Raw genomic sequence first — 18,980 nt, 5'->3', positions numbered from 1 at the left:
GATTGTGGACGATGTCTCCCTCATCCTCAACAATGTCTCTCCGATCATGGACGACGTCTCAGCGATCGTGGACGAAGTGGTGACACCTGGTCTTCTGTGATCGTGGACTACGTCTCTGCGATCGCGGACAATGTCTCTGAGATTATGGACAAAGTCTCTGCGATCATCGACAATGTCTCCATGAACGCCGGCAATGCCCGACTTATCGGGGACCGAGTCACCCACGAGTCACGGACAATGTCTCTGATCGAGGACGATGTCTCCCTCATCCTCAACAATGTCTCTCCGATCATTGACGATGTCTCAGCGATCGTGGACGATGTCGTGGATGATGTCGTGGATGAAGTGGTGACACCTGGAGGAAATCAAAGAGAAACACATGAAGGAAAATGATCAATACTCTACGACTTTAATATAGTATGACTTCTTTGACGACACACTACACTAAGATGTTTGCATAGCATTTGTGACCACATGCTACAGTATGACATTTTTATTAAATTACTGACAACAGGTTACACTGTGATTTATTTTGGTTACAATTGTAATGGCTTAATATACTATTAACATTTTTGACATTTTTAAAGCCTTAATTAACGATATTATTTGAAATATCTTTACTATGATTGTTAATAATTGTACGTTTTTACATGTTCGATGCCGATTACTTCTATTATTACACTTTTCTGATATACTGAACATAAACAGTTTAATGTCAGTGCTCTGTGTTGGACAGTTGATGTAAAGCTGATTGTGAATTACCTGGAGGCCTCTGTCCTGGTCTCAAAGAACTTCACCGTACGAAGATTCTCTGCGATCGTGGACGACGTCTCTGCGATCGTGGACAATGTCTCTGAGATCGTGGACAAAGTCTCTGCGATCATCGACAATGTCTCCATGAACGCCGGCAATGCCGACTTATCGGGGACCGAGTCACCACGAGTCACGGACAATGTCTCTGATCGAGGACGATGTCTCCCTCATCCTCAACAATGTCTCTCCGATCATGGACGATGTCGTGGATGAAGTGGTGACACCTGATCTTCTGTGATCGAGGACTACGTCTCTGGTGATCGCGGACAATGTCTCTGAGATTATGGACAAAGTCTCTGCAATCATTGACAATGTGTCTGTGATCGTGGACCAAGTCTCTGATGATAGACTGTTTCTCTGTGATCATTAACAATGTCAGCTGATCGCGGTCATGCCGTCGAATCGAGGAACCACAGTGTCACTACCGATTCTTGCGCAGAGCTCTGCGAAGCAGAGACAATGTTTTCTGACCATGGACAACGTCTCTCTCATCTTTGACAAGGCCTCTGCGATCACGGACAATGTCTCTGATTGTGGACGATGTCTCCCTCATCCTCAACAATGTCTCTCCGATCATGGACGACGTCTCAGCGATCGTGGACGAAGTGGTGACACCTGGTCTTCTGTGATCGTGGACTACGTCTCTGCGATCGCGGACAATGTCTCTGAGATTATGGACAAAGTCTCTGCGATCATCGACAATGTCTCCATGAACGCCGGCAATGCCGACTTATCGGGGACCGAGTCACCACGAGTCACGGACAATGTCTCTGATCGAGGACGATGTCTCCCTCATCCTCAACAATGTCTCTCCGATCATTGACGATGTCTCAGCGATCGTGGACGATGTCGTGGATGATGTCGTGGATGAAGTGGTGACACCTGGAGGAAATCAAAGAGAAACACATGAAGGAAAATGATCAATACTCTACGACTTTAATATAGTATGACTTCTTTGACGACACACTACACTAAGATGTTTGCATAGCATTTGTGACCACATGCTACAGTATGACATTTTTATTAAATTACTGACAACAGGTTACACTGTGATTTATTTTGGTTACAATTGTAATGGCTCTAATATACTATTACATTTTTGACATTTTTGACATTTTTAAAGCCTTAATTAACGATATTATTTGAAATATCTTTACTATGATTGTTAATAATTGTACGTTTTTACATGTTCGATGCCGATTACTTCTATTATTACACTTTTCTGATATACTGAACATAAACAGTTTAACGTCAGTGCTCTGTGTTGGACAGTTGATGTAAAGCTGTTTGTGAATTACCTGGAGGCCTCTGTCCTGGTCTCAAAGAACGTCACTGTACGAAGACTCTCTGTGATCGCGGACAATGTCTCTGAGATCGTGGACAAAGTCTCTGAGATCATCGACAATGTCTCCGTGAACGCCGGCAATGCCGACTTATCGGGGACCGAGTCACCACGAGTCACGGACAATGTCTCTGATCGAGGACGATGTCTCCCTCATCCTCAACAATGTCTCTCCGATCATGGACGATGTCGTGGATGAAGTGGTGACACCTGATCTTCTGTGATCGAGGACTACGTCTCTGTGATCGCGGACAATGTCTCTGAGATTATGGACAAAGTCTCTGCAATCATTGACAATGTGTCTGTGATCGTGGACCAAGTCTCTGATGATAGACTGTTTCTCTGTGATCATTAACAATGTCAGCTGATCGCGGTCATGCCGTCGAATCGAGGAACCACAGTGTCACTACCGATTCTTGCGCAGAGCTCTGCGAAGCAGAGACAATGTTTCTGACCATGGACAACGTCTCTCTCATCTTTGACAAGGTCTCTGCGATCACGGACAATGTCTCTGATTGTGGACGATGTCTCCCTCATCCTCAACAATGTCTCTCCGATCATGGACGACGTCTCAGCGATCGTGGACGAAGTGGTGACACCTGGTCTTCTGTGATCGTGGACTACGTCTCTGCGATCGCGGACAATGTCTCTGAGATTATGGACAAAGTCTCTGCGATCATCGACAATGTCTCCATGAACGCCGGCAATGCCGACTTATCGGGGACCGAGTCACCACGAGTCACGGACAATGTCTCTGATCGAGGACGATGTCTCCCTCATCCTCAACAATGTCTCTCCGATCATTGACGACGTCTCAGCGATCGTGGACGATGTCGTGGACGAAGTCGGTGAAGTGGTGACACCTGGAGGAAATCAAAGAGAAACACATGAAGGAAAATGATCAATACTCTACGACTTTAATATAGTATGACTTCTTTGACGACACACTACACTAAGATGTTTGCATAGCATTTGTGACCACATGCTACAGTATGACATTTTTATTAAATTACTGACAACAGGTTACACTGTGATTTATTTTGGTTACAATTGTAATGGCTTAATATACTATTACATTTTTGACATTTTTAAAGCCTTAATTAACGATATTATTTGAAATATCTTTACTATGATTGATTAATAATTGTACTTTTTTACATGTTCGATGCCGATTACTTCTATTATTACACTTTTCTGATATACTGAACATAAACAGTTTAATGTCAGTGCTCTGTGTTGGACAGTTGATGTAAAGCTGATTGTGAATTACCTGGAGGCCTCTGTCCTGGTCTCAAAGAACTTCATTGTACGAAGATTCTCTGCGATCGTGGACGACGTCTCTGCGATCGTGGACAATGTCTCTGAGATCGTGGACAAAGTCTCTGCGATCATCGACAATGTCTCCATGAACGCCGGCAATGCCGACTTATCGGGGACCGAGTCACCACGAGTCACGGACAATGTCTCTGATCGAGGACGATGTCTCCCTCATCCTCAACAATGTCTCTCCGATCATGGACGATGTCGTGGATGAAGTGGTGACACCTGATCTTCTGTGATCGAGGACTACGTCTCTGTGATCGCGGACAATGTCTCTGAGATTATGGACAAAGTCTCTGCAATCATTGACAATGTGTCTGTGATCGTGGACCAAGTCTCTGATGATAGACTGTTTCTCTGTGATCATTAACAATGTCAGCTGATCGCGGTCATGCCGTCGAATCGAGGAACCACAGTGTCACTACCGATTCTTGCGCAGAGCTCTGCGAAGCAGAGACAATGTTTCTGACCATGGACAACGTCTCTCTCATCTTTGACAAGGTCTCTGCGATCACGGACAATGTCTCTGATTGTGGACGATGTCTCCCTCATCCTCAACAATGTCTCTCCGATCATGGACGACGTCTCAGCGATCGTGGACGAAGTGGTGACACCTGGTCTTCTGTGATCGTGGACTACGTCTCTGCGATCGCGGACAATGTCTCTGAGATTATGGACAAAGTCTCTGCGATCATCGACAATGTCTCCATGAACGCCGGCAATGCCGACTTATCGGGGACCGAGTCACCACGAGTCACGGACAATGTCTCTGATCGAGGACGATGTCTCCCTCATCCTCAACAATGTCTCTCCGATCATTGACGATGTCTCAGCGATCGTGGACGATGTCGTGGATGATGTCGTGGATGAAGTGGTGACACCTGGAGGAAATCAAAGAGAAACACATGAAGGAAAATGATCAATACTCTACGACTTTAATATAGTATGACTTCTTTGACGACACACTACACTAAGATGTTTGCATAGCATTTGTGACCACATGCTACAGTATGACATTTTTATTAAATTACTGACAACAGGTTACACTGTGATTTATTTTGGTTACAATTGTAATGGCTCAATATACTATTACATTTTTGACATTTTTGACATTTTAAAGCCTTAATTAACGATATTATTTGAAATATCTTTACTATGATTGTTAATAATTGTACGTTTTTACATGTTCGATGCCGATTACTTCTATTATTACACTTTTCTGATATACTGAACATAAACAGTTTAACGTCAGTGCTCTGTGTTGGACAGTTGATGTAAAGCTGTTTGTGAATTACCTGGAGGCCTCTGTCCTGGTCTCAAAGAACTTTACTGTACGAAGACTCTCTGTGATCGCGGACAATGTCTCTGAGATCGTGGACAAAGTCTCTGCGATCATCGACAATGTCTCCGTGAACGCCGGCAATGCCGACTTATCGGGGACCGAGTCACCACGAGTCACGGACAATGTCTCTGATCGAGGACGATGTCTCCCTCATCCTCAACAATGTCTCTCCGATCATGGACGATGTCGTGGATGAAGTGGTGACACCTGATCTTCTGTGATCGAGGACTACGTCTCTGTGATCGCGGACAATGTCTCTGAGATTATGGACAAAGTCTCTGCAATCATTGACAATGTGTCTGTGATCGTGGACCAAGTCTCTGATGATAGACTGTTTCTCTGTGATCATTAACAATGTCAGCTGATCGCGGTCATGCCGTCGAATCGAGGAACCACAGTGTCACTACCGATTCTTGCGCAGAGCTCTGCGAAGCAGAGACAATGTTTCCGACCATGGACAACGTCTCTCTCATCTTTGACAAGGTCTCTGCGATCACGGACAATGTCTCTGATTGTGGACGATGTCTCCCTCATCCTCAACAATGTCTCTCCGATCATGGACGACGTCTCAGCGATCGTGGACGAAGTGGTGACACCTGGTCTTCTGTGATCGTGGACTACGTCTCTGCGATCGCGGACAATGTCTCTGAGATTATGGACAAAGTCTCTGCGATCATCGACAATGTCTCCATGAACGCCGGCAATGCCGACTTATCGGGGACCGAGTCACCACGAGTCACGGACAATGTCTCTGATCGAGGACGATGTCTCCCTCATCCTCAACAATGTCTCTCCGATCATTGACGACGTCTCAGCGATCGTGGACGATGTCGTGGACGAAGTGGTGACACCTGGAGGAAATCAAAGAGAAACACATGAAGGAAAATGATCAATACTCTACGACTTTAATATAGTATGACTTCTTTGACGACACACTACACTAAGATGTTTGCATAGCATTTGTGACCACATGCTACAGTATGACATTTTTATTAAATTACTGACAACAGGTTACACTGTGATTTATTTTGGTTACAATTGTAATGGCTTAATATACTATTACATTTTTGACATTTTTAAAGCCTTAATTAACGATATTATTTGAAATATCTTTACTATGATTGTTAATAATTGTACGTTTTTACATGTTCGATGCCGATTACTTCTATTATTACACTTTTCTGATATACTGAACATAAACAGTTTAATGTCAGTGCTCTGTGTTGGACAGTTGATGTAAAGCTGATTGTGAATTACCTGGAGGCCTCTGTCCTGGTCTCAAAGAACTTCACCGTACGAAGATTCTCTGCGATCGTGGACGACGTCTCTGCGATCGTGGACAATGTCTCTGAGATCGTGGACAAAGTCTCTGCGATCATCGACAATGTCTCCATGAACGCCGGCAATGCCGACTTATCGGGGACCGAGTCACCACGAGTCACGGACAATGTCTCTGATCGAGGACGATGTCTCCCTCATCCTCAACAATGTCTCTCCGATCATGGACGATGTCGTGGATGAAGTGGTGACACCTGATCTTCTGTGATCGAGGACTACGTCTCTGTGATCGCGGACAATGTCTCTGAGATTATGGACAAAGTCTCTGCAATCATTGACAATGTGTCTGTGATCGTGGACCAAGTCTCTGATGATAGACTGTTTCTCTGTGATCATTAACAATGTCAGCTGATCGCGGTCATGCCGTCGAATCGAGGAACCACAGTGTCACTACCGATTCTTGCGCAGAGCTCTGCGAAGCAGAGACAATGTTTCTGACCATGGACAACGTCTCTCTCATCTTTGACAAGGTCTCTGCGATCACGGACAATGTCTCTGATTGTGGACGATGTCTCCCTCATCCTCAACAATGTCTCTCCGATCATGGACGACGTCTCAGCGATCGTGGACGAAGTGGTGACACCTGGTCTTCTGTGATCGTGGACTACGTCTCTGCGATCGCGGACAATGTCTCTGAGATTATGGACAAAGTCTCTGCGATCATCGACAATGTCTCCATGAACGCCGGCAATGCCGACTTATCGGGGACCGAGTCACCACGAGTCACGGACAATGTCTCTGATCGAGGACGATGTCTCCCTCATCCTCAACAATGTCTCTCCGATCATTGACGATGTCTCAGCGATCGTGGACGATGTCGTGGATGATGTCGTGGATGAAGTGGTGACACCTGGAGGAAATCAAAGAGAAACACATGAAGGAAAATGATCAATACTCTACGACTTTAATATAGTATGACTTCTTTGACGACACACTACACTAAGATGTTTGCATAGCATTTGTGACCACATGCTACAGTATGACATTTTTATTAAATTACTGACAACAGGTTACACTGTGATTTATTTTGGTTACAATTGTAATGGCTTAATATACTATTACATTTTTGACATTTTTAAAGCCTTAATTAACGATATTATTTGAAATATCTTTATTATGATTATTAATAATTGTACTTTTTTACATGTTCGATGCCGATTACTTCTATTATTACACTTTTCTGATATACTGAACATAAACAGTTTAATGTCAGTGCTCTGTGTTGGACAGTTGATGTAAAGCTGATTGTGAATTACCTGGAGGCCTCTGTCCTGGTCTCAAAGAACTTCATTGTACGAAGATTCTCTGCGATCGTGGACAACGTCTCTGCGATCGTGGACAATGTCTCTGAGATCGTGGACAAAGTCTCTGCGATCATCGACAATGTCTCCATGAATGCCGGCAATGCCGACTTATCGGGGACCGAGTCACCACGAGTCACGGACAATGTCTCTGATCGAGGACGATGTCTCCCTCATCCTCAACAATGTCTCTCCGATCATGGACGATGTCGTGGATGAAGTGGTGACACCTGATCTTCTGTGATCGAGGACTACGTCTCTGTGATCGCGGACAATGTCTCTGAGATTATGGACAAAGTCTCTGCAATCATTGACAATGTGTCTGTGATCGTGGACCAAGTCTCTGATGATAGACTGTTTCTCTGTGATCATTAACAATGTCAGCTGATCGCGGTCATGCCGTCGAATCGAGGAACCACAGTGTCACTACCGATTCTTGCGCAGAGCTCTGCGAAGCAGAGACAATGTTTCTGACCATGGACAACGTCTCTCTCATCTTTGACAAGGTCTCTGCGATCACGGACAATGTCTCTGATTGTGGACGATGTCTCCCTCATCCTCAACAATGTCTCTCCGATCATGGACGACGTCTCAGCGATCGTGGACGAAGTGGTGACACCTGGTCTTCTGTGATCGTGGACTACGTCTCTGCGATCGCGGACAATGTCTCTGAGATTATGGACAAAGTCTCTGCGATCATCGACAATGTCTCCATGAACGCCGGCAATGCCGACTTATCGGGGACCGAGTCACCACGAGTCACGGACAATGTCTCTGATCGAGGACGATGTCTCCCTCATCCTCAACAATGTCTCTCCGATCATTGACGATGTCTCAGCGATCGTGGACGATGTCGTGGATGATGTCGTGGATGAAGTGGTGACACCTGGAGGAAATCAAAGAGAAACACATGAAGGAAAATGATCAATACTCTACGACTTTAATATAGTATGACTTCTTTGACGACACACTACACTAAGATGTTTGCATAGCATTTGTGACCACATGCTACAGTATGACATTTTTATTAAATTACTGACAACAGGTTACACTGTGATTTATTTTGGTTACAATTGTAATGGCTCAATATACTATTACATTTTTGACATTTTTGACATTTTTAAAGCCTTAATTAACGATATTATTTGAAATATCTTTACTATGATTGTTAATAATTGTACGTTTTTACATGTTCGATGCCGATTACTTCTATTATTACACTTTTCTGATATACTGAACATAAACAGTTTAACGTCAGTGCTCTGTGTTGGACAGTTGATGTAAAGCTGTTTGTGAATTACCTGGAGGCCTCTGTCCTGGTCTCAAAGAACTTTACTGTACGAAGACTCTCTGTGATCGCGGGACAATGTCTCTGAGATCGTGGACAAAGTCTCTGCGATCATCGACAATGTCTCCGTGAACGCCGGCAATGCCGACTTATCGGGGACCGAGTCACCACGAGTCACGGACAATGTCTCTGATCGAGGACGATGTCTCCCTCATCCTCAACAATGTCTCTCCGATCATGGACGATGTCGTGGATGAAGTGGTGACACCTGATCTTCTGTGATCGAGGACTACGTCTCTGTGATCGCGGACAATGTCTCTGAGATTATGGACAAAGTCTCTGCAATCATTGACAATGTGTCTGTGATCGTGGACCAAGTCTCTGATGATAGACTGTTTCTCTGTGATCATTAACAATGTCAGCTGATCGCGGTCATGCCGTCGAATCGAGGAACCACAGTGTCACTACCGATTCTTGCGCAGAGCTCTGCGAAGCAGAGACAATGTTTCCGACCATGGACAACGTCTCTCTCATCTTTGACAAGGTCTCTGCGATCACGGACAATGTCTCTGATTGTGGACGATGTCTCCCTCATCCTCAACAATGTCTCTCCGATCATGGACGACGTCTCAGCGATCGTGGACGAAGTGGTGACACCTGGTCTTCTGTGATCGTGGACTACGTCTCTGCGATCGCGGACAATGTCTCTGAGATTATGGACAAAGTCTCTGCGATCATCGACAATGTCTCCATGAACGCCGGCAATGCCGACTTATCGGGGACCGAGTCACCACGAGTCACGGACAATGTCTCTGATCGAGGACGATGTCTCCCTCATCCTCAACAATGTCTCTCCGATCATTGACGACGTCTCAGCGATCGTGGACGATGTCGTGGACGAAGTGGTGACACCTGGAGGAAATCAAAGAGAAACACATGAAGGAAAATGATCAATACTCTACGACTTTAATATAGTATGACTTCTTTGACGACACACTACACTAAGATGTTTGCATAGCATTTGTGACCACATGCTACAGTATGACATTTTTATTAAATTACTGACAACAGGTTACACTGTGATTTATTTTGGTTACAATTGTAATGGCTTAATATACTATTACATTTTTGACATTTTTAAAGCCTTAATTAACGATATTATTTGAAATATCTTTACTATGATTGTTAATAATTGTACGTTTTTACATGTTCGATGCCGATTACTTCTATTATTACACTTTTCTGATATACTGAACATAAACAGTTTAATGTCAGTGCTCTGTGTTGGACAGTTGATGTAAAGCTGATTGTGAATTACCTGGAGGCCTCTGTCCTGGTCTCAAAGAACTTCACCGTACGAAGATTCTCTGCGATCGTGGACGACGTCTCTGCGATCGTGGACAATGTCTCTGAGATCGTGGACAAAGTCTCTGCGATCATCGACAATGTCTCCATGAACGCCGGCAATGCCGACTTATCGGGGACCGAGTCACCACGAGTCACGGACAATGTCTCTGATCGAGGACGATGTCTCCCTCATCCTCAACAATGTCTCTCCGATCATGGACGATGTCGTGGATGAAGTGGTGACACCTGATCTTCTGTGATCGAGGACTACGTCTCTGTGATCGCGGACAATGTCTCTGAGATTATGGACAAAGTCTCTGCAATCATTGACAATGTGTCTGTGATCGTGGACCAAGTCTCTGATGATAGACTGTTTCTCTGTGATCATTAACAATGTCAGCTGATCGCGGTCATGCCGTCGAATCGAGGAACCACAGTGTCACTACCGATTCTTGCGCAGAGCTCTGCGAAGCAGAGACAATGTTTCTGACCATGGACAACGTCTCTCTCATCTTTGACAAGGCCTCTGCGATCACGGACAATGTCTCTGATTGTGGACGATGTCTCCCTCATCCTCAACAATGTCTCTCCGATCATGGACGACGTCTCAGCGATCGTGGACGAAGTGGTGACACCTGGTCTTCTGTGATCGTGGACTACGTCTCTGCGATCGCGGACAATGTCTCTGAGATTATGGACAAAGTCTCTGCGATCATCGACAATGTCTCCATGAACGCCGGCAATGCCGACTTATCGGGGACCGAGTCACCACGAGTCACGGACAATGTCTCTGATCGAGGACGATGTCTCCCTCATCCTCAACAATGTCTCTCCGATCATTGACGATGTCTCAGCGATCGTGGACGATGTCGTGGATGATGTCGTGGATGAAGTGGTGACACCTGGAGGAAATCAAAGAGAAACACATGAAGGAAAATGATCAATACTCTACGACTTTAATATAGTATGACTTCTTTGACGACACACTACACTAAGATGTTTGCATAGCATTTGTGACCACATGCTACAGTATGACATTTTTATTAAATTACTGACAACAGGTTACACTGTGATTTATTTTGGTTACAATTGTAATGGCTTAATATACTATTACATTTTTGACATTTTTAAAGCCTTAATTAACGATATTATTTGAAATATCTTTACTATGATTGTTAATAATTGTACGTTTTTACATGTTCGATGCCGATTACTTCTATTATTACACTTTTCTGATATACTGAACATAAACAGTTTAACGTCAGTGCTCTGTGTTGGACAGTTGATGTAAAGCTGTTTGTGAATTACCTGGAGGCCTCTGTCCTGGTCTCAAAGAACGTCACTGTACGAAGACTCTCTGTGATCGCGGACAATGTCTCTGAGATCGTGGACAAAGTCTCTGAGATCATCGACAATGTCTCCGTGAACGCCGGCAATGCCGACTTATCGGGGACCGAGTCACCACGAGTCACGGACAATGTCTCTGATCGAGGACGATGTCTCCCTCATCCTCAACAATGTCTCTCCGATCATGGACGATGTCGTGGATGAAGTGGTGACACCTGATCTTCTGTGATCGAGGACTACGTCTCTGTGATCGCGGACAATGTCTCTGAGATTATGGACAAAGTCTCTGCAATCATTGACAATGTGTCTGTGATCGTGGACCAAGTCTCTGATGATAGACTGTTTCTCTGTGATCATTAACAATGTCAGCTGATCGCGGTCATGCCGTCGAATCGAGGAACCACAGTGTCACTACCGATTCTTGCGCAGAGCTCTGCGAAGCAGAGACAATGTTTCTGACCATGGACAACGTCTCTCTCATCTTTGACAAGGTCTCTGCGATCACGGACAATGTCTCTGATTGTGGACGATGTCTCCCTCATCCTCAACAATGTCTCTCCGATCATGGACGACGTCTCAGCGATCGTGGACGAAGTGGTGACACCTGGTCTTCTGTGATCGTGGACTACGTCTCTGCGATCGCGGACAATGTCTCTGAGATTATGGACAAAGTCTCTGCGATCATCGACAATGTCTCCATGAACGCCGGCAATGCCGACTTATCGGGGACCGAGTCACCACGAGTCACGGACAATGTCTCTGATCGAGGACGATGTCTCCCTCATCCTCAACAATGTCTCTCCGATCATTGACGACGTCTCAGCGATCGTGGACGATGTCGTGGACGAAGTGGTGACACCTGGAGGAAATCAAAGAGAAACACATGAAGGAAAATGATCAATACTCTACGACTTTGATATAGTATGACTTCTTTGACGACACACTACACTAAGATGTTTGCATAGCATTTGTGACCACATGCTACAGTATGACATTTTTATTAAATTACTGACAACAGGTTACACTGTGATTTATTTTGGTTACAATTGTAATGGCTTAATATACTATTACATTTTTGACATTTTTAAAAGCCTTAATTTACGATATTATTTGAAATATCTTTACTATGATTGTTAATAATTGTACTTTTTTACATGTTCGATGCCGATTACTTCTATTATTACACTTTTCTGATATACTGAACATAAACAGTTTAATGTCAGTGCTCTGTGTTGGACAGTTGATGTAAAGCTGATTGTGAATTACCTGGAGGCCTCTGTCCTGGTCTCAAAGAACTTCATTGTACGAAGATTCTCTGCGATCGTGGACGACGTCTCTGCGATCGTGGACAATGTCTCTGAGATCGTGGACAAAGTCTCTGCGATCATCGACAATGTCTCCATGAACGCCGGCAATGCCGACTTATCGGGGACCGAGTCACCACGAGTCACGGACAATGTCTCTGATCGAGGACGATGTCTCCCTCATCCTCAACAATGTCTCTCCGATCATGGACGATGTCGTGGATGAAGTGGTGACACCTGATCTTCTGTGATCGAGGACTACGTCTCTGTGATCGCGGACAATGTCTCTGAGATTATGGACAAAGTCTCTGCAATCATTGACAATGTGTCTGTGATCGTGGACCAAGTCTCTGATGATAGACTGTTTCTCTGTGATCATTAACAATGTCAGCTGATCGCGGTCATGCCGTCGAATCGAGGAACCACAGTGTCACTACCGATTCTTGCGCAGAGCTCTGCGAAGCAGAGACAATGTTTCTGACCATGGACAACGTCTCTCTCATCTTTGACAAGGTCTCTGCGATCACGGACAATGTCTCTGATTGTGGACGATGTCTCCCTCATCCTCAACAATGTCTCTCCGATCATGGACGACGTCTCAGCGATCGTGGACGAAGTGGTGACACCTGGTCTTCTGTGATCGTGGACTACGTCTCTGCGATCGCGGACAATGTCTCTGAGATTATGGACAAAGTCTCTGCGATCATCGACAATGTCTCCATGAACGCCGGCAATGCCGACTTATCGGGGACCGAGTCACCACGAGTCACGGACAATGTCTCTGATCGAGGACGATGTCTCCCTCATCCTCAACAATGTCTCTCCGATCATTGACGATGTCTCAGCGATCGTGGACGATGTCGTGGATGATGTCGTGGATGAAGTGGTGACACCTGGAGGAAATCAAAGAGAAACACATGAAGGAAAATGATCAATACTCTACGACTTTAATATAGTATGACTTCTTTGACGACACACTACACTAAGATGTTTGCATAGCATTTGTGACCACATGCTACAGTATGACATTTTTATTAAATTACTGACAACAGGTTACACTGTGATTTATTTTGGTTACAATTGTAATGGCTCAATATACTATTACATTTTTGACATTTTTGACATTTTTAAAGCCTTAATTAACGATATTATTTGAAATATCTTTACTATGATTGTTAATAATTGTACGTTTTTACATGTTCGATGCCGATTACTTCTATTATTACACTTTTCTGATATACTGAACATAAACAGTTTAACGTCAGTGCTCTGTGTTGGACAGTTGATGTAAAGCTGTTTGTGAATTACCTGGAGGCCTCTGTCCTGGTCTCAAAGAACTTTACTGTACGAAGACTCTCTGTGATCGCGGACAATGTCTCTGAGATCGTGGACAAAGTCTCTGCGATCATCGACAATGTCTCCGTGAACGCCGGCAATGCCGACTTATCGGGGACCGAGTCACCACGAGTCACGGACAATGTCTCTGATCGAGGACGATGTCTCCCTCATCCTCAACAATGTCTCTCCGATCATGGACGATGTCGTGGATGAAGTGGTGACACCTGATCTTCTGTGATCGAGGACTACGTCTCTGTGATCGCGGACAATGTCTCTGAGATTATGGACAAAGTCTCTGCAATCATTGACAATGTGTCTGTGATCGTGGACCAAGTCTCTGATGATAGACTGTTTCTCTGTGATCATTAACAATGTCAGCTGATCGCGGTCATGCCGTCGAATCGAGGAACCACAGTGTCACTACCGATTCTTGCGCAGAGCTCTGCGAAGCAGAGACAATGTTTCCGACCATGGACAACGTCTCTCTCATCTTTGACAAGGTCTCTGCGATCACGGACAATGTCTCTGATTGTGGACGATGTCTCCCTCATCCTCAACAATGTCTCTCCGATCATGGACGACGTCTCAGCGATCGTGGACGAAGTGGTGACACCTGGTCTTCTGTGATCGTGGACTACGTCTCTGCGATCGCGGACAATGTCTCTGAGATTATGGACAAAGTCTCTGCGATCATCGACAATGTCTCCATGAACGCCGGCAATGCCGACTTATCGGGGACCGAGTCACCACGAGTCACGGACAATGTCTCTGATCGAGGACGATGTCTCCCTCATCCTCAACAATGTCTCTCCGATCATTGACGACGTCTCAGCGATCGTGGACGATGTCGTGGACGAAGTGGTGACACCTGGAGGAAATCAAAGAGAAACACATGAAGGAAAATGATCAATACTCTACGACTTTAATATAGTATGACTTCTTTGACGACACACTACACTAAGATGTTTGCATAGCATTTGTGACCACATGCTACAGTATGACATTTTTATTAAATTACTGACAACAGGTTACACTGTGATTTATTTTGGTTACAATTGTAATGGCTTAATATACTATTACATTTTTGACATTTTTAAAGCCTTAATTAACGATATTATTTGAAATATCTTTACTATGATTGTTAATAATTGTACGTTTTTACATGTTCGATGCCGATTACTTCTATTATTACACTTTTCTGATATACTGAACATAAACAGTTTAATGTCAGTGCTCTGTGTTGGACAGTTGATGTAAAGCTGATTGTGAATTACCTGGAGGCCTCTGTCCTGGTCTCAAAGAACTTCACCGTACGAAGATTCTCTGCGATCGTGGACGACGTCTCTGCGATCGTGGACAATGTCTCTGAGATCGTGGACAAAGTCTCTGCGATCATCGACAATGTCTCCATGAACGCCGGCAATGCCGACTTATCGGGGACCGAGTCACCACGAGTCACGGACAATGTCTCTGATCGAGGACGATGTCTCCCTCATCCTCAACAATGTCTCTCCGATCATGGACGATGTCGTGGATGAAGTGGTGACACCTGATCTTCTGTGATCGAGGACTACGTCTCTGTGATCGCGGACAATGTCTCTGAGATTATGGACAAAGTCTCTGCAATCATTGACAATGTGTCTGTGATCGTGGACCAAGTCTCTGATGATAGACTGTTTCTCTGTGATCATTAACAATGTCAGCTGATCGCGGTCATGCCGTCGAATCGAGGAACCACAGTGTCACTACCGATTCTTGCGCAGAGCTCTGCGAAGCAGAGACAATGTTTCTGACCATGGACAACGTCTCTCTCATCTTTGACAAGGCCTCTGCGATCACGGACAATGTCTCTGATTGTGGACGATGTCTCCCTCATCCTCAACAATGTCTCTCCGATCATGGACGACGTCTCAGCGATCGTGGACGAAGTGGTGACACCTGGTCTTCTGTGATCGTGGACTACGTCTCTGCGATCGCGGACAATGTCTCTGAGATTATGGACAAAGTCTCTGCGATCATCGACAATGTCTCCATGAACGCCGGCAATGCCGACTTATCGGGGACCGAGTCACCACGAGTCACGGACAATGTCTCTGATCGAGGACGATGTCTCCCTCATCCTCAACAATGTCTCTCCGATCATTGACGATGTCTCAGCGATCGTGGACGATGTCGTGGATGATGTCGTGGATGAAGTGGTGACACCTGGAGGAAATCAAAGAGAAACACATGAAGGAAAATGATCAATACTCTACGACTTTAATATAGTATGACTTCTTTGACGACACACTACACTAAGATGTTTGCATAGCATTTGTGACCACATGCTACAGTATGACATTTTTATTAAATTACTGACAACAGGTTACACTGTGATTTATTTTGGTTACAATTGTAATGGCTTAATATACTATTACATTTTTGACATTTTTAAAGCCTTAATTAACGATATTATTTGAAATATCTTTACTATGATTGTTAATAATTGTACGTTTTTACATGTTCGATGCCGATTACTTCTATTATTACACTTTTCTGATATACTGAACATAAACAGTTTAACGTCAGTGCTCTGTGTTGGACAGTTGATGTAAAGCTGTTTGTGAATTACCTGGAGGCCTCTGTCCTGGTCTCAAAGAACGTCACTGTACGAAGACTCTCTGTGATCGCGGACAATGTCTCTGAGATCGTGGACAAAGTCTCTGAGATCATCGACAATGTCTCCGTGAACGCCGGCAATGCCGACTTATCGGGGACCGAGTCACCACGAGTCACGGACAATGTCTCTGATCGAGGACGATGTCTCCCTCATCCTCAACAATGTCTCTCCGATCATGGACGATGTCGTGGATGAAGTGGTGACACCTGATCTTCTGTGATCGAGGACTACGTCTCTGTGATCGCGGACAATGTCTCTGAGATTATGGACAAAGTCTCTGCAATCATTGACAATGTGTCTGTGATCGTGGACCAAGTCTCTGATGATAGACTGTTTCTCTGTGATCATTAACAATGTCAGCTGATCGCGGTCATGCCGTCGAATCGAGGAACCACAGTGTCACTACCGATTCTTGCGCAGAGCTCTGCGAAGCAGAGACAATGTTTCTGACCATGGACAACGTCTCTCTCATCTTTGACAAGGTCTCTGCGATCACGGACAATGTCTCTGATTGTGGACGATGTCTCCCTCATCCTCAACAATGTCTCTCCGATCATGGACGACGTCTCAGCGATCGTGGACGAAGTGGTGACACCTGGTCTTCTGTGATCGTGGACTACGTCTCTGCGATCGCGGACAATGTCTCTGAGATTATGGACAAAGTCTCTGCGATCATCGACAATGTCTCCATGAACGCCGGCAATGCCGACTTATCGGGACCGAGTCACCACGAGTCACGGACAATGTCTCTGATCGAGGACGATGTCTCCCTCATCCTCAACAATGTCTCTCCGATCATTGACGACGTCTCAGCGATCGTGGACGATGTCGTGGACGAAGTGGTGACACCTGGAGGAAATCAAAGAGAAACACATGAAGGAAAATGATCAATACTCTACGACTTTGATATAGTATGACTTCTTTGACGACACACTACACTAAGATGTTTGCATAGCATTTGTGACCACATGCTACAGTATGACATTTTTATTAAATTACTGACAACAGGTTACACTGTGATTTATTTTGGTTACAATTGTAATGGCTTAATATACTATTACATTTTTGACATTTTTAAAACCTTAATTTACGATATTATTTGAAATATCTTTACTATGATTGTTAATAATTGTACTTTTTTACATGTTCGATGCCGATTACTTCTATTATTACCACTTTTCTGATATACTGAACATAAACAGTTTAATGTCAGTGCTCTGTGTTGGACAGTTGATGTAAAGCTGTTTGTGAATTACCTGGAGGCCTCTGTCCTGGTCTCAAAGAACTTCATTGTACGAAGATTCTCTCTGTGGACGATGCGATCGTGGACAATGTCTCTGAGATCGTGGACAAAGTCTCTGCGATCATCGACAATGTCTCCATGAACGCCGGCAATGCCGACTTATCGGGGACCGAGTCACCACGAGTCACGGACAATGTCTCTGATCGAGGACGATGTCTCCCTCATCCTCAACAATGTCTCTCGATCATGGACGATGTCGTGGATGAAGTGGTGACACCTGATCTTCTGTGATCGAGGACTACGTCTCTGTGATCGCGGACAATGTCTCTGAGATTATGGACAAAGTCTCTGCAATCATTGACAATGTGTCTGTGATCGTGGACCAAGTCTCTGATGATAGACTGTTTCTCTGTGATCATTAACAATGTCAGCTGATCGCGGTCATGCCGTCGAATCGAGGAACCACAGTGTCACTACCGATTCTTGCGCAGAGCTCTGCGAAGCAGAGACAATGTTTCTGACCATGGACAACGTCTCTCTCATCTTTGACAAGGTCTCTGCGATCACGGACAATGTCTCTGATTGTGGACGATGTCTCCCTCATCCTCACAATGTCTCTCCGATCATGGACGACGTCTCAGCGATCCCGAAGTGGTGACACCTGGTCTTCTGTGATCGTGGACTACGTCTCTGCGATCGCGGACAATGTCTCTGAGATTATGGACAAAGTCTCTGCGATCATCGACAATGTCTCCATGAACGCCGGCAATGCCGACTTATCGGGGACCGAGTCACCACGAGTCACGGACAATGTCTCTGATCGAGGACGATGTCTCCCTCATCCTCAACAATGTCTCTCCGATCATTGACGATGTCTCAGCGATCGTGGACGATGTCGTGGACGATGTCGGACGAAGTGGTGACACCTGGAGGAAATCAAAGAGAAACACATGAAGGAAAATGATCAATACTCTACGACTTTAATATAGTATGACTTC

At 44.8% G+C, this 18,980-nt stretch overlaps 1 long non-coding RNA gene across 10 annotated transcripts; it reads right to left on the bottom strand.

Moving 5' to 3' along the window:
- Nucleotides 1-227: 227 nt before the first annotated feature.
- On the bottom strand, nucleotides 228-18,886 carry LOC127140222 (uncharacterized). Of its 10 annotated transcripts, none has more exons than XR_007810588.1 (9): nucleotides 18,644-18,886; nucleotides 16,692-17,334; nucleotides 15,355-16,285; nucleotides 14,051-14,948; nucleotides 12,705-13,635; nucleotides 11,400-12,297; nucleotides 10,063-10,993; nucleotides 4,771-5,668; nucleotides 3,680-4,356 (listed from the first exon to the last, which is right to left on the bottom strand). It is a non-coding gene; the product is annotated as an uncharacterized LOC127140222 (long non-coding RNA). The 10 variants fall into 10 exon arrangements; XR_007810581.1 differs by lacking the exons at nucleotides 10,063-10,993; nucleotides 18,644-18,886 and adding exons at nucleotides 6,075-7,005; nucleotides 7,412-8,342 and having other exon boundaries at nucleotides 16,692-17,450; XR_007810583.1 differs by lacking the exons at nucleotides 3,680-4,356; nucleotides 18,644-18,886 and adding an exon at nucleotides 228-355 and having other exon boundaries at nucleotides 16,692-17,450.
- Nucleotides 18,887-18,980: the final 94 nt, after the last annotated feature.

This window comes from Lates calcarifer, unplaced genomic scaffold, assembly GCF_001640805.2.
Source record: "Lates calcarifer isolate ASB-BC8 unplaced genomic scaffold, TLL_Latcal_v3 _unitig_2537_quiver_3296, whole genome shotgun sequence".
Lineage (NCBI taxonomy): Eukaryota > Metazoa > Chordata > Actinopteri > Centropomidae > Lates > Lates calcarifer.
The sequence above is the reverse complement of the archived record's forward strand: the minus strand, read 5'-3'. Positions and strand labels throughout refer to the sequence as shown.